The sequence below is a fragment of the Microtus oregoni genome, unplaced genomic scaffold (genome assembly GCF_018167655.1).
Source record: "Microtus oregoni isolate MIOR12 unplaced genomic scaffold, Mior012 000000F_ref0000247, whole genome shotgun sequence".
Classification (NCBI taxonomy): Eukaryota; Metazoa; Chordata; class Mammalia; order Rodentia; family Cricetidae; genus Microtus; species Microtus oregoni.
Genome location: NW_024543059.1, coordinates 79,656,395 through 79,668,861, shown reverse-complemented (window position 1 = coordinate 79,668,861; position 12,467 = coordinate 79,656,395). Strand labels below are relative to the sequence as shown.

Below are 12,467 nucleotides of genomic sequence, written 5' to 3'. Positions count from 1 at the left end.
AGACCCGTGTGCTCATTAAAGGAGGTGGCTGAAGACAGAGACATTCAAGCAAATCTTTGAAAGCTCAAGCTACACAACCACAGTTCCTCACAAAAGCCCCAGCTCTAGCCTTTTTTCCTTTTAGGTCAGATCATCCCCATATGAACCTTCATTGTGAGTTGTGCTAATATACTGTTAGCGTAACTATTAGCTCAATGTGTCTGCTCCTTGTTAGGCTGACATTCCCATGGGCAAAGGGTACCTTGTTATCTTTCAGAGAAAACTTTTTAAAAACCAAGATCAACAGGAAAATACTTTACACAGTGATGCTGTATTTTTTAACTGCTCTCACAAATACATAAAACGTTACAGGCATTTCGTCTTCAGGGCTTCTGTGCTAACTAAAGGGGCAAGTCCATTGACCAGCATGCCAGGGTCTCCACTCACACTGCTGAATTTATGGCTCTGGGGCATTATGCTCGTTAGTCATCTTAGGATGGGCAAAGGAGGCTGAACGACATTCTAATAACTTTGGAAAATGAGCTATGTGGGCAGCAGTGTCAATAAACACAGGCACAGGAAGGTTGGCACATCTCACTACCACTTCCAGAGGATCTCTTGTAAGTCACACTGAAGGAAGTGCCACCCAGGAAGGTTGAACCATAGCCTCAAAGGTATTAAGAGCAGTTGGCCTTCGCAGACCCTGTCCTGACTTTAGAGACTAAGCAACAGGCCCAAGATGCCACAGCTAGTGATGAGTTAACAGCCTGCATCAAAGACACTGCAGCAACATCACCCTCCTTGCCTTGCTAGGGACATACAGGAAATGGACACTGGGGGGGGCACTTTTTAATTTTTGTAATGTCCTCATGTGAAAGCAGTGCTACTGTGGTTGCTACATCCTCCGGTTTGTGTTTAATGTTTCATATGAATTTTTAATATTATCTTACAACATAACAAGTTGTCACATACCGTTTTCATACATATTTCATCTTGCTCAATTCCCCTGCCCCAGTCTTCCATCATTGACCCACTTCCTCTGTCTTGCTGTTCCTTTTGCTCCCAGCATTTCTCCTTACGTCTGTTCTATTGTCTTCCCTCACAACCCCTTCTCTCCAGTGCTGCGGTCCAGCTCTGTTTTCCGACCATTACCCACCTTACCCACACCTACACACAACATGTGTGCTAGCAGTTCGAGGTGAGAATCTACATGTGGGAGAGAGCGCAAACCATTTGTCCTTTGAGCCTTGGTTATATCGTATATACTGTTTTCCAGTTCTAGCCAGTTTCTTGAAATGTTCATGTTTCCTTAACAGCTGACCGGAATCCCATTGTGTATATGTACACATGTCTAGACTGAACTGTGAATAGAGAAGTAACGGGCATGAATAACTCAGGGCTCAGCTGTACTTTTCCTGGACACTTTATACCCTATGGTTTTGAATGATAATGGTATTAAACAAGACTTATTAAATTTTTTTGTCATAACCCATTTTCATTCAAGAAACTTTTATATAACTCTATGCATATGGGTATATAAACTATAATTTTATATGACTATGAATATGGCTATATAAAATATAATTCTTTTATTTATTGATGACAAGTCATAAAGTAATTAAAAAACGTCTGGAGTATATGTAAATATATACATATATATTTTACCACTTATTAAACATTAAAGCAAATTTGCATACTAACAAGATAGAAGGGCTTATTTATTTTTATACAAAGAATTAAGCATTGCTGAACATTTGATGCTTCAGAATGTACAGCATATTCGGCTTTTCAGAGTGGACTAATACTTTGATTTCATGATCATCAATGCCAGGAGCACTGCTTTGCATAAATACATAGCAACAAAATGGCAAAGGCATGTTTAGAGTCATTTCAGAAATTGTTGAAAATTACATTCTATTCTTCAGCCAACATTAATTTAGCAACTTTTTTTGCATGAAGCTCAAGTCAGCGACTCAAGCAACAATTTTTTTTTCAAGCAACAATTTAAAAAAACCCCAACATTCTAAAATAATAAAACCCAAAGAAATACTAACTTGATAGTTACATGCTGAGGAATAACGGCAGGAAAATATTTAGTCTGTTTTCTATAAGTAAACATTGCATTTAAGAGTGGAAAACTTTGTATGTATTCTCTCAAACCCGAGCTGAAGCATCCTCAGCAGGCTTCATCACTGTGCACATAGGCGGCACTGCCTACTGCTTGTTCTGAACCAAAGCTGGTCTGAAACAGTGACACTGCCTCAGCTAGCACCACCAGATACACCTTAGCTTCATCACATGTGTGACTGTGAGCTAACCTGTGCTCACTCAACATTCCATTTGACTGTGAGCTAACCTATGCTCACTGAACATTCAGAAACCTCGTACCATTACTGAAATTTTCACAACCTCACATTCTGCTACCTCAATCCCATAGAGCATCATGACCTACAACTAAAGAAAACCATTAAACTCTCTCAGAATAGCATCTGATATGCAGAGAATGAATGAACAAGACAAACTGTTTTAATTACTAGGAAGATGGTTACAGAAATGAACCATGAGAGAAATATCTGGCAATGGAAGTTCACTGAGCACCCATAAAGGGCGGCTACACTCATTTCACCTTGACTGGAGTTGTGGCATGCACAGTTAACCCCTGGGGAGTCACACGGGGCTTCCAAGGAAAAGAGGCTCAACCAGAGGCTTTCAAATACCACATCCACGGGCTTCTTTTTACCCCCTTTCCTTAGACAAGCACACATTCCCTGTTTTATTTTTTATTACTGTTCACTCTTCAATAAATTCCAAATGCTTATTTGAATCCCAGACATCCACAGTCTCAGGCCTAATTCTTCAAAGCAGCCAGAAACTTGATAAAATATCAGTGCCAAGCCGTATCAACGGTGTAGCCAGTTAGCTCCAATGGAATCATTTGAAAGCAAACGCGACATACTTCAAAATCTAATTTGTAATCTTCTGCCTATGTTGTGTGATGATTTTTTTCCTGGGGAGATAGGAACAATTGTTTACTCGCCCCAGATAGGAAACTGATGACCAAGTAAAGACACCGCCTGTCTTTCCATTGCTACATTGGAACACCACGAACAGAACAAGTTGGGGAAGAAAGGGTTTATTCGGCTTACACTTCTACATTGCTGTTCATCCCTGAAGGAAGTCAGGAAAGGAACTCAAACAGGGCATGATCTGATGCTAAGGCCATACAAGGAGCTGCTTACTAGCTTGTGTCTCATGGTTTGCTCAGCCTGCTTTCTTACAGAACCCAGGAGCACTAGCCAACCATAGAATGGTCCCTCCCCCACTGACCAGTAATTGAGAAAATGCCGTACAGCTGGATCTCATGGAGGTACTTCAACAACTGAGGTTCCTTCCTTTCTGTTGACTGTAGCTTGAGTCAAGCTGACACACAAAACTAACCAGTGCACCAACAAAGTCCAACTTGGTGAACCAACAGGTTTTATTGGGGGTTACTTATAGGAATAGCTGTGAGGGGTTACTTACAGGAGCAGAAATGACAGAAAGACCGTTGCATAACCTAAGCCCAACCTACCAAGGCAGATCAGCGAGGCTGGCAACCTGAAGCTCACTGTATAACCTGCAGGTAGCTCAGCAGGTTGGAGCATGTCCACTCCAGGTGGCTCGGTTTTATCTAAGCCTCTTCTACGCAACATAGCTCATCTTTGCTTCTTTGAGGCAGAGCTCCTGGTCTCTGCCTCTTCCAGGAGGCTGGGTTTGTTTGACAGACTTCTTTGAAGCTTATCTTCTTTGAGAGTGACTCTTGGTAATCCTGGCAGCTTAAATACTCGAAAGAGAGAAGGTCCTAGTGAATCTGGTCGATTTCTGAGACTTCCTGAAGCAATTTAGTGTTGTTTGCTTCCTGTCTTAAGAAGCCTTTCTCCCTTTAGAACACATTGCTATTTCACTTCCCTGTAAACACCCCCCACTTAAGAAGTTTCCCTCTAACTCGAAAGTTGCTCCACCACAGCCTGAAACCCTCTTCGTCTCACACAGCACCCAACGGTCGTCTTCTATTTCAGTCCAGCATATATAAATGAAACCACACCTTTCCAATCCATTTCCCAAAACTCACTCCATTCGGGTGCACCCCCTCTCATCCAGAAGACACAAAGCCAGCATGCACCTCTCACCAAGAAGACATGATGTCAGCATGCAAAGAATCCAGCACAGATGTTACCAATCCTTACTACCTTTCTTCAATGTAGCTTCAAGGTGGAACCCAAATTGTTTTTTTAGAGCTAGAATTTCATCAGCATCTGCCAAAAACTTGCTGATTAAGATTCAAATTCCTACACACGGTCACAAGGCCCGGTGTGACTAGCTCCCTGTATTGCTTGATTAGATGGTATGGCCCACTGCAGTAAAGTGGATTTTCTCTTGTTCTCCCAACGAGACCATGATCTTGTCTTAGGGTCTTTTCACATGGCATTGCCTGTGTCTGGAAGTGTTTTCTCTATTTCATCTGCTGTATCTTAACTCTAAGTCTGAACATCCCTGCCCATATTGGTCATCTATTAGTCCTGGGTCTGCAATGCCTCCTTGTTAAAACATCTTCCCATTGTCCTGCACCTTTTCTGTGGCACATGGCACAGTTTATAGTCTTGTGATGTTCTGTGGAGTGCTCTCCATAAGACGGAGAAGCACCTGTGAGTACTTGCACGGTCTCCTTTGTTCTCAGTGACTACAAAAGCAGTTCTTAATAGAAGAACATCCCATTGAATACTTGTTCAATGGGTGAAAAGGGGCTTTTACTCGATTTTATAAATAGCAGCTCATTCACAAACTGGGGCAATACTCACGTCAAACCATCAGTCACACTGGCCTCAAACAGTCAGGTCAATAATATAAACATTGAGAGCAGCAATGACCACCTTGACCGGAGCCATAAATCAGGACTACGGAATGCACCTCTCACTTGGATTCTATTTTTCACATTCTGACATTTTGCAGAATTCAGTGTGGCGAGGGGTTCTCAGAGTGCATCTTTCTTAGAAAAGAAGGATTCCACAAAGAAAACGTTAGCCATTTTCTAATGATGTTTCATTAAGAAAAAGTGAAAGTGTAATTGTTTTTGGGATCCCAAGCCATTCCAAACATGCAGGGAGGAAATGAATATATACAAACAATTTGTAAGGCCCTATAGTGGCTGCAAAAAGAACAAGTGTACCAAGGTACCATCTCCTCTCTTCCACTGATAACTCCCATCATACTAAAGCAAAAATCAATAAGAGAACTGTGTGGAAATTGGCAGAATATAAAATGTAAAATAAATGGCCATCTGGAAAATGAGTATTAACAACTAAGGAGCCACATGTTCTAATGCAGTTGAAAGATACTGGCGTCTAAACAATATTCCTCCTCAAATTCATTATGTATGTGTTGAAAAATGCATTTGGAGCCTTCAAATACTTTCTTACGGACTATGCGAAGAGTAATTTAGCAGTATTAAAAATTGACAAAGAACATGCTTTTCTCTGGGAAAGGATGTGTGAAATTGTGTCATGTTAATTGAACCCTGCTGTGGTAGGCACATAAGAAATTGATTTCCATGGAGCACTATCAAGAACACACTCTGTCTCTGGAACAGGAACTTTAAAAAATGGATGGGAGGAAAGCTGCAGTTGGGGTCATTAGCTTTGGATAGTAAATTAAGAAGAAAATGACTACTGTAATGTCCCCATCCTCTTTGTATTTAGAATCCATGAAGGGAAGATCGCAGTTAGTTCATTTTCTTCAGTGTTGTGCCATCTAGCAAGGCAGAGAAGAAAAATATTCCATTACTGTTTGCTGCCTGCTCTGCCTGCCTGTACGGCTGAAGCGGAAGAACATCTGCCTATGATTTCTTAGGTTGTGCTAGAATATGCACCTAATGGCTGGGAAGATTCAGCATGAAGAGTATAATCTGTTCATAACATCTCTGAGAACCAGGGAGTTACTAGCTTCTTTCCTACGAGATACGGTTTGGCTGTATCATACCATTGACTGTATGATTGTGGGCTGTTTTAGGCAGATTACATAAGCCAGGAAAGGAATGATGGTCAATCTGTAGAGAGGAAGTGGGTCCACTGTAGGAATCGAAGACTAGAGAAGGCGATAGGGAATCCCACAACTCTAGCCTAGAAAGTCATCCGCAAGGAAGTCAGATTAAATTCTCCTTCTCTGTGGGCACCAAGCAGTTAGAGTAGCAACTAAACTTGACTGTTTCTACTTCATTAAGGAACGTACTACATTTAATTGTAGCAGTAACTGCTTCATGTCTGGTACAGAATCCATGCTCATCAAATACCTTCTGAATGAGAGTTTATAAATACCGTATTTCCTATGCTAGGGTATATTGATACAGAATGGCTGGAGAAGAACCTGGATTGTTTACATTATATCAAGAGGCATGGCAAACATACATAGCTGATGGAAGAGATGTTGATAGAATAGAGCAGTCATTACTTCCAGGTGCATCTGAAGCTAGATTCAAAACCGAATTCCAGCTCCACTGCTGGCCAGGGGTGTAACCTTAGTTAGTTAATCTCTTAGTGCTTCGACAGGAATGGGAATAGTATAGAGCAGAAAGGAGACGCATGAAGAAAGACTGCACATATTAAAATTCTATATGTGAAGTGTTTGAACAGTGACTGTAGAATGTAAATGGATGTAACTGTTATTTTAATTGCTGATAGTTCTAGAATATAACTCTCCAACAAGTTGAGATCTGTGTTACTCTCTGATGGCCTTTCATAGGAAGAAGTTCCACAGGTCTAGACAGGAAGTCAGGGAAGGGGTTCTGACCTCATTATAAGGGTAACAAAACCAATCCCAGAGCCAGAGAGGGCTTACTGCAGACTTTGTCATGGCAGAGCCAGGACTGGGATCCAGTCGACTGTGACTTTTACAAGCAGTGTAATTAAACAAAAGGATTAAAGCTTGGCCTATATGTAAAATGGATGTCATAACAGAGACAATTAAGGGCTTCAGTTAAAGTCTATGATACTGGGTGTTTATTAACTCTGCTTTAGCAACAGGTACTTAACAGTAATCTGTTGTAAAATGTTGTGAAATTGTGTGTTATGGGCATTAATTGTAATAGGGCTGGACATTTTCTCTAGCCATATAACTTGCATGAAACTGATCAAAATATCTAGGCTAATATCAAAGTATAAGCCAGAGCTGGAGAGATAGCTCAGTGGTTAAGCGTACTTGCTGCTCTTGCAGAGAATCCAGGTTCAGTTCCCAGCACCCACATGATGGCTTACAACCATCTGTAATTCCAATTCTAGATGATCTGATGCCCTCTTCTGACCTTCACAGGAACAACGTATGCACATGGTACAAATACATACATGTAGGTAAAGTACTCATACACATAAAATAAAAACAAAATTAAAAAAGTATTCACTAAGATAGTCAGGTGCTTTATTTGTAGACATGTTACAAAATGACAAGAGTTATAGTTTAAATTCTTTTCTACAACTATAAGGGGACCTGAAAGCATGCAATTTTTTTGAGTATGGTTCAGATTAACGATCTTTGGAGCACAGCTGAAATTATGGCGACCCAGGAGCACCCTTCTTTATACCAGCCTTCAGAGGTCCTGCATGTCTGTGGCCTGCTCCTCTGCAGTGACCACATCCCGGGGAAAGGAAGTACCATCACAGTCTAAGTTGCTGAGCAGCTTTAAATAGCACAGTTATCCTTAATTCTATTTCTTTGTTTTCATAGAAAGTGCAGAGAAACCATAAACATGTGTATTCAAGTAGTTTCCTTTGGAAAGAACTTCAGCAAATATACTTTTCAGTTTAGAAGTGGACCATAATCACCAAAGATTAGGTGAAACCTCAGCCATGCTAAAGAAATCCATATAATTAGGTATCTTGAATCAACATAAAACAATCATGATCTCTTTATGGTTTTAAAGTTTTTAAATAAAGACAGCCTCTGCACAGTTCAATTGTAAATCCTAATAGCTTCTTTACCAAGGGACGGGACTCAAAGGAAGGAAGGTTTCTCAGCAAATCTTCCAATTACAATAAAAAAGAAATCTCCTATGTGCTGGAACTTTTAGAAATAGGATTTTGAGAAAAATGTATTCCAGGAGAGGTGTTAGTAATCTGAGAAAGACTGTAGGGTAAATTACCAAATCCCAACTCAAGTGACCAGTTTGCAATCAGCATTTGCTTCCAGGAAGAGCTAAGCCTCTGCCTCACCATCAACAGCCCAGAGAGGACAAAGACAGCATTACAGAGTACAGGCACAGAGCTACATAGAGAAGGCAGGAGGAAGCCTCTATTGATACAAGTCATGGGCATCCTTAGGAGTATCTTAAAAAAAAAACAGCCCTTTTATATTTATAGTTATATTTGAAACCTTCTCAGATACAAAACTGACAAGGAATTATGGCTGAAAAAAAGGGAAAAGAAATCTTTTCAGCTGAATATTAGACTCTCCTCCCATTATTCTACCCTCACGAGCAGCACCGTTCCATGGTGGATCATATGATATTTTCTAAGGACAAACAGAAAAATAATGGAACTGAGCTCGGCTCCATCCCCAACTCCCTATTTTAACTCATGCCTTAACCTAACGTTAGGGACTCATCTGTTTACCCTGTTTTCTTGAATGCTCTCTCAAACTACAGATGTTACTATATCCTAATGTGTTTATAAAAATATAGGTATTAAATGAGTTTCAAGCCTAAACAGTGCCCATATACTGGAGAAACTCGTTGTGAAGTGACGGGACTAAGCTTCTGAGAATGCAGAATTTGATTTTCCACTGTTCCCTCCCCCAAAATGGTTATATTAAATGGAAAAATATATCTATTTTCTTTTAGTTGAATGCTTCTTTATTCGATAGGTTAATTATTTACTTCAGTTTATACTTAATGTTTCTATCATATCACCTTTAAAATGTTATTAAACTACATCAAATACAAAGCTTTGTTAAACATTGCGACTGCATGATAAGCTGGTGGTTAGAGTTTAAAGTTAAATTTACTTTAATGTTATTTCCAAAATTCAGAACAGCCAAAGACAAGCAGTTGATTAATCATGCAACTTCTGCATAATGAATTTGTTAGTATACACCTTAACAAACTCAAGGAGTCACCTCCTTAATTCTTTAATCTAAAGTAAGTGAAACTTCAAAATGATCTTTAGATGATGAAATACTTTACTCATTAATTTATCTTAGTTTAACCCGATTAGGCATTCGTTCAGAGCAGAGAGTCTTGATGGGATGAAAACCAAGTTACCTCTCATTGAAAGCCCCATTAAGTGAACTGTCAATACAAAGTATAAATGAGCAGATCCACTTACCTGGAGTTAAAGTTCAGAGAGTTTGAAAATGCAGGGGAAAGTTTCAATCGACAGACAAAAAAATAGAAAGAGAAGGGTGTGCAACCTTCGGCTGGGCTTTCTGCCTTTGCAAGTGGCAGTAAGGCCAGTCTGGCCAGTCCCCTCATGTTATGTAACATCTTATTAATATTAGCCATCAGACTGCTACCAAGCTGGCGAGGCACTAGAGGGCAAGAGTGACACAGGCAAGACCCATCTCCAAGGGACCAGCGCTGGGACCACTTCAGGGAAGACAGATGCTAACTAAGCTGATTAATACCAGATGTCTGAAAGCAGCAGCTAAACTTGCCCTTGTCCCTCAAAGACTATCTTAAATGCCAATTTCTGACTAGCTCCCGTTAACAGGTTAATAAATACGCGAAAGCAAAGAACCACGCCATGCAGAAACTTTCAGGATTAAATTTACAACCCACAGTGACTCAGGAGGTTTGTCTTTGCCTTGTTTAAATCAACGTATTTTAAACAGGAAAAGGGGGAGGGGGGGATATAAATTCAATGAGTGTAGATTTCGGGACCCTTCGTTTCCAGTCGCTAGAAACTTGAGATGGTCGCGCTGCTATTTCTAGAGTCCGCATTTCAAGTGGCCGGGGTTGGGTTCCTAGGTGAGGACCTGCCCGCCATCCTAGAGATTACCTCGGGCTGCGGAGCGCCGGCATCCTGCCTCCCGGTCCTCCTCGTCGCTACCGCTGCGCGGCCACCGCTGCGGCGGCCTCCCCCAGCACCCGCTCGCCCGCTGAGTGGGATGGGCGCGTGGGGCGGGCGGGGCTGGGCGGGCGGGGCGGGGCTTGTAGGGCGAGTGGTCCACGCACTCAGGGAGGGGCAGGGCGGGGCGGGGCGGGGTTGGGCGGGGCTTGTAGGGCGAGTGGTCCAGGCGCTCAGGGCTGGGAGCGGTAGCATGGCCCTGGCAAGCGCTTTGGGATCTGTCCTCACCCCACGCCACCGTGGAGTTTCCGGGGTTCTTGCAGCTCGAGCACGCCCGCCAGAGCGGGAGGAGGTGAGAGCCCGGACCCAGCCAGTGAGGGACTCAGGAAGGGGGCAGAGGTGCACCACAGGTGCCCGTGCCCCGCAAGGGATAGCACATCCCGCGGGCTTTCCTCCTGCTCACTAGCCTCCTAAGGCCGGGTCCCCCACCCCGGAAGACCAGTGCAAGGCCAAAGACAGATATAAAAGGCATTTTAAATTCAAAGGTGAGGGTTGGAGAAAGTCCGAAAGGAAGGTGTCTTCAAATACACTGTGGGTCACGCCAAGACAGTTTGAGCCAGGGGTAATCCATCAATGGTAACTAGTAAAGGACATAATAAATACTTAGAGGATCAGTCACCACCCCACAGGGTGCCATGTCCGACTTCCTTTAAGTGACACAGGTCAATTCTGTGATTTGTTGGAGCCATTGAACCCCTACTCAGGTCAGGCCAAAGGTAGCACCATGTTTTCTTGATAGTTAGAGCTTAGTCATTCAGAGACAGAAGATTCCATTTCTAGATGAATTAGGTCCCTGTCTTTTTTTAATTTCTCGGGGTAGGTGGAACAGAGTCATGTTAAACTTACTGGTTGCTTTGGGGCATGTGGCTGCTTTTACCCAGTGCAGCTGCTCCCGGCCATCCAGTCGCAAAGGCAGGTGGCTGATGGATGTGCTGTCTTCTCCCAAGCTACGCCCAAATTTCATAGCTCTAATACAGAAGTTTACATCTATGCATGTGCATGATGGCAGCTTGATACATTCATTATCTGTGCTTCTTTCCATCTCTGAGCGTTGCCTGGGAGAGAGATAAAGAGGGAGCATACATGACTGACAACGTTGCTTACTTAAACCCTTCTTTTCTGTTTTCTTTACCTTACGTAGAGCCAATAGGCTAGGGAATGATTTTCTCTCTAGTAGATGGATTCTCCAGCATAGTATGCTCTTCACTATAGGCAACAAAGAGCCTGGGTCCACCTGAGTTGGGGCTTCACATTGAGGAAGCACCTCAAATTTACTCATCTCCAAATTAGCTTCTTCAGTATATTGAATGTGATAAATGAGTTACATTAGCATTGACCTCTGGGGTATAGCACAGTTTTCAAAACCACCTTTGTTCTTACCTATTTTTACCATTTATGTAAATATTGAGGACCTCAAAAGTAGAAGAGGCTTAGACTTCCTTCAAGGACTCCAAGAAGTCCTAGTTTAAATTACATAAGCCATTTTGTTTATCAGAGATCCATCTTACAACAACAACAAAAAGCAAAATGAGAACCTGCCTATAAATGAAAAACCTACAGAAGTGATTAAAAAGAGAGAAGAAAAAAGAACAAAAGAGTGCATTTTCTATATAGAAATAATTAATCCTGTACTTAGCCACTCTGACAGACAGCATCTGATAGTAATTCATGGTGATATAGAGATTTAATAACATGCCTTATATAAATTAAAATTATAACCTTTGATGGGATTTTGCTCCTCATCTAAATGTTTCTAGGTGGAGGGTACTGGTTAGGAGAGGATTTTGAGAAACTTCTTTCAACTTGCAGAGTTCTCTTTCATTTTTCAGTGTCTAAATTAAATCCATGTATATTCTAACCTTATGGCAAGGTTAAAAGATGAAACTTCATAGAGGATATATTATTTTATCTGAAACAGCTAATAAATGTGTGTATTACAATTTCTTTCAACGTCTTCATCTAAGACTTGTAGAAGTAACTCTGTTGAGTTACAAGTAACAAGGGAATGGAGACTTAATAGAGTATGTTCTGGCTAGAAACTTCTAACTCAGCCCAAGGAAGGGGAGCCCTTCCTTTCTTGCTTTTTCAAAAGATGTTCATTTTAAAATGCACCAAACCAAACATTCCAGCAAAATGATAGACTGGGGAGGGGTACGAGTGATGTCAGGGAGTTACGAAGCTACAGGCAGATAAGCTGCCTCTGCCTTTCAATTCCTTATGGAGAGTACCCTTGATAGATGAACAAGGTGGAGCAGATGGCACAAAGGCCTTTTTAAAAACATACTTTTTAATTAAGATGTAATTATATCACTTGTCCCTTTGTCTCTTTCTAACTCCTCCCATATACTCTCCATTCCTCAAATTGATGGTTTTGTTGTATTCTTTGATTATTGTTATTGC

The 12,467-nt window shown here is 41.5% G+C and overlaps 1 protein-coding gene across 5 annotated transcripts in view; it reads right to left on the bottom strand.

Annotated features, from left to right (window-relative positions):
• Positions 1–10,085, bottom strand: part of LOC121451988 (bifunctional heparan sulfate N-deacetylase/N-sulfotransferase 3) — a 131,313-nt gene extending 121,228 nt beyond the window's left edge. For 4 of the 5 annotated variants that reach the window (XR_005974763.1, XM_041657845.1, XM_041657859.1 and 1 more), the window contains exon 1: positions 9,999–10,085. The gene's annotated coding sequence lies outside the window, so the exon portion shown is untranslated. Of the gene's footprint in view, positions 1–9,326; positions 9,406–9,998 lie in introns of those variants that run through there. The other variant, XM_041657854.1, reaches the window with a different exon arrangement.
• Positions 10,086–12,467: the final 2,382 nt, after the last annotated feature.